This window comes from Cyprinodon variegatus, unplaced genomic scaffold, assembly GCF_000732505.1.
Source record: "Cyprinodon variegatus isolate N-32 unplaced genomic scaffold, C_variegatus-1.0 Scaffold120, whole genome shotgun sequence".
Classification (NCBI taxonomy): Eukaryota; Metazoa; Chordata; class Actinopteri; order Cyprinodontiformes; family Cyprinodontidae; genus Cyprinodon; species Cyprinodon variegatus.
In genome coordinates this window covers 1,129,033-1,133,147 of record NW_015150573.1, presented here as the reverse complement: position 1 = coordinate 1,133,147, position 4,115 = coordinate 1,129,033, and the positions used below count along the sequence as shown (strand labels likewise).

Sequence of the window (4,115 nt, the reverse complement as noted above, 5' to 3'; positions counted from 1 at the left end):
CATAAATTAGTTGATCAGTGCAACACATCAGCACTTTGAATTACAGAATATTGTTGAACACTGACCATTTAATCCCCCGCAAAAATGGACTAGTAATGTTATGTAAGAGCCAGGGTTGTGGTTTAAGTTTACCAGACATGGGAGGTATCCATGCTGCAGTTATAGCCGTCTCACTTGTAAAGTGTTCAGCTTGACAATTTTCTGTCCAGTCTCAAAAAGAAAACATATTAGATTAACTTTAGAATAAGTGAAAGTGTTTTCCCATTACTGCGTCAGTACAAATGGAGACAGGCAATCCTTACCTCTGTGTTTATATATAGCAAGAAGCGTAGATCAACTGTGGGACTCGTGCATCGATCAGTGAGGGGGGAGCAGCTGGATCCTAATTGAAATGGATTTCTCTGCTGCATTGATTTGCATTTCAGGTGACGGTGGATGACAAACAGCGCTGTCATTTCATGCATGTACCTGGTTTATGTTATCTCTGAACCTCCTTCCACCAACTAAAACCATCGTTAAGCATTTAAGGTTTTTCACTTTGGAAGAAAACAATTATAAACCTTCCTACATGCCTCTGCATACATCATAGCATACATGTCATTTAATACAAACCTTCCTTTTGTTGACATGTACAAAGCTTTACATCAACAGAAAAATCTATGTTTATTCTATGTTGATGATGCAGGTATTTTGGTGTGAAATGGGGTTCTTCAACATGTATATGTATTTTACCATTTATTGGACCATTAAAATAAATGTTCTTATATTGTAGGCTTTTAAGATTACATTTTTACTGGGAAAAAAAGTGTAATAATAAACAGTATGAGCCTATATCTATCAGATAAGTATATCTATCACAATATATACCTCAAGTTAAGGGCAGGTATAAATTCTGATTTACAGAATAAGAAACAATGCTAAAGTTCACCTCCGACAGCGGTGAACATCCAGGGAACGGACATTGAGCCATCTTCTGTTGGAGGGAAACAAAAGGATCCTAACTAAAAGAACATCTCTGTTGGATAATGTCTCCCACCCCATGCATGAAGCTGGTGCTGATCTGGAGAGCTCCTTCAGTGACAGACTGCTGCATCATAAATGCACCAGGGAGCGTTATCACTAGGGATGCACGATATTGGGATTTTGGCCGATATCCGATATGCCGATATTTTAAAACTCATGTAGCCGATAACCGATATCGATACCGATGTTAAAGCTGGACAAAAATAAGTAGTCATTGAAAATAGCAGTTTTGTTATCCATTTCTGACACTTTGAAAAATAATATACTCAAATATATTTTCATATGCTGATATCAAATAGATTTTTAAAAACGCGGTATCGATCTATTTTACTTTCAAAATCTCGTGAAATTTCATCGTTCTGTTACAAACTCTCGTGATATTTTGCAAATTCTTGTGAGATTTTGTTAGTAAAATAGATCGATACCGCGTCAATATATCAACATATAAAAATATGGCAAAATTTTGTGAATTTTCGGGGGATTTCGTAGCATAACGATGACATATAGCAATATTTCATTAGTAAAAGAGATTGATATGGTGTTTTTAAATGGCAATATATCAGCATATGAAGATATTGGGATATTTTAATGGATCAATATTTTTTCCCTCGTCTTTAGAAGTTTTTAAGTCTGTAAAAAAGAAGTTTTTGAGGAAGAAGTAGTATTTTTATTTTTTAGACTTTAGAAACTCAGAAGCTGATCAAATATCGGGTTAAATATCGGTGGGGTGGCCGATGTCCGATATTCAGTTTTAAGGCCGATACCGATAGGGGGCCGATTATATCCTGCATCCCTAGTTATCACAGATTCAATTCAATTCAGTTTATTTCTATAGTGCCAATTCACAACATGTCATCATCCAGTCAAATTGATTCAAAGTTTTCTATCAAAAGAAAACCAGTTGATTGCATCGACTCATTGACTCTTCAGCAATCTCTCACACTAAGCATGCTTGTAGCGACAGTGGAGAGGAAAAACTCCCTTTTAACAGGAAGAAACCTCCAGCAGAACCAGGCTCAGTGTGAGCGGCCATCTGCTGAGGCCCACTGGGGTTCAAGGAGACAGAAGCAGAGACACAAAAAGCAGCTGTAAGACTTTATAACCTCCACTGTTCCCAACAACCTCGATAAGTTGTAAATTCACGCAGATTTTACCTTTGTCAGTTAAATAAACATGCTGCTGTCATTTTGCACATCTCTGATGTTGCTACTATTTTCAAATATCCATTACTGCAAAAATGTCCAAAGCTGTATATTGGTTATTGTGCACAGTTTTTATACTGTTAAAACACTTTACAGTAGTTTATTTTTTAACTTTTAACTCCTCACTATTACGTTATTATACATTTTTCTAAGGTCCATATTTGTGTGATTATTTTTTCTATAATCTTTTTGCTGCTGTAAACACCAGAATTTCCCCATTGTGGGACAATAAAGGGATTTTCTATTCTGTTCTATTCTGTTGTAGACTTATACAGATTTATTTAGTCATTTTGTATATACAAGTGTAGACAAAAAGAAATTTCGTTTAGACAATTTCATTTTTTAAAGTGCAACCTTGATAAAGTGAGCAGCAGTTGTTGTTGAGCTGCTACTTCTGCCTCCAGCTCCTGAAGCGCTCGCTTCTCCTGGCTCAGGGGAGGAAGAGGACGATGATGACGATGTTGTGATGGTGGTAGCCCCGTTGGAGAGCAGGATTGATGGAAGCGGGGGTCTGTCGGGATTTTTCTTTAGCTTCGCAGTTAGCCCCCCTCTGCAGCCTCGCTTTCTCCATCTTGCGCATCTCTTCCTCCGTCCGTTATTTTTCGCCGCCGCCTCGCCGACATCTGTCCGCAGCTCTCCAAACGTACAAAAATGTCAGCATTCAAAACACCTTGTGACCATTGATGTGGGTCCAGTGTCCAGTTTATATCATTTTAAGAGGTATATTTAGTGAAATTGTCGAGAGGAGCTGGTCTTGAAGTGCCGCCATGGTAACCAAAAAAAAAAAAGTCCTGCCCATCGTTTTAAAGCTCTTCCTGTTTGCATGCCACCTCATGTCAATCATGTTTGGAACAATGATGTATCAGAATGTGAGGGTTGGGAGAAGAGAATCGGACATGTTTAAAATGTTTAGAGAAGGTGTTTGTTTTACTCAACGCGACCTACGGGACGAGGTTTAATGCTATAGGGAGATAACATGGAGCTGAAAACAAGCACACCTAATATAGCAACAGGAAACTTCAACGTTTGACGGCTACATAGTTTTTATTTCTGAGTTTTTTGTTGTTTTTGCAGAACAAGTTTTGTTAGATTACAACCCTATATGGAGCTACATCATGGACAAACTACCAAAAGGGGAACACACATGGCTTAAACCAACAACCATGACGGATGTATGAAGCCAAAATTGGTAGGAAAGGCACATTTTTTTAATATGGTCATTGTCACAAAACAATAATTGTGGCCTAGCCTAAATGCTAAGAAAAAAAAGATAATATCCATAAAAACTAATTTGTCAGAATGTGAAGAAATGAAAACGTTTATATGTTGCTGATGGTATAGTCTGGGTGGTAAGAGATGTCATTTTGAGGTAAGGGTTAGGTACGTGCAAATGAACGAACATAAACAGCTTTAAATCAGGAAAGAAATGCAAACCTGTGTGTGTGGCTGTTCGTTTTCCCCAAATAGCATATGGTTCTCTAATGTCCCTCCTGCAACACCTTTCACTGTGGGGTGGAAAAGTAAAACGGAGCAGCTGGATGTTACTGAATCGCCTGGCATTTGTGTGAGGCTGTTAACTCGTTCAGGGGCCCGGGGATGAAACGAGAGGCTCTGCAAAACACTGATTTCATTTTCCTCATGACCGCTTTTCGCTCCACACCCTGCTCCGCCACGCGAAAACACACGGACGGATGTCCAAACGCACACACACACTTCTAAATACACAGCATGAGGAGCAGAATCGCTCTGCACATGCAGGAAGATGAACCTGAGCTCAGGTTGAACAAAGGAAGTAAACCAGCGTCGTCTGTCAGTATGGAGTGCATTTTATTCCATTATTGGAATTTTTTTCAAAATCCTTTTTTTTTTTTTGTTTTGCGAAAGAGAGTT

The 4,115-nt window shown here is 38.6% G+C and overlaps 1 protein-coding gene across 4 annotated transcripts in view; it reads left to right on the top strand.

Annotated features, from left to right (window-relative positions):
• znf438 (zinc finger protein 438) overlaps positions 1-4,115 on the top strand; it is a 69,382-nt gene that overhangs the window by 51,976 nt on the left and 13,291 nt on the right. The window contains exon 3 of one of the 4 annotated variants that reach the window (XM_015375521.1): positions 3,300-3,414. The exons of 2 other annotated variants lie outside the window; for them this stretch is intronic. The gene's annotated coding sequence lies outside the window, so the exon portion shown is untranslated. Of the gene's footprint in view, positions 1-3,299; positions 3,424-4,115 lie in introns of all 4 variants that reach the window. One more of the 4 variants, XM_015375522.1, reaches the window with a different exon arrangement.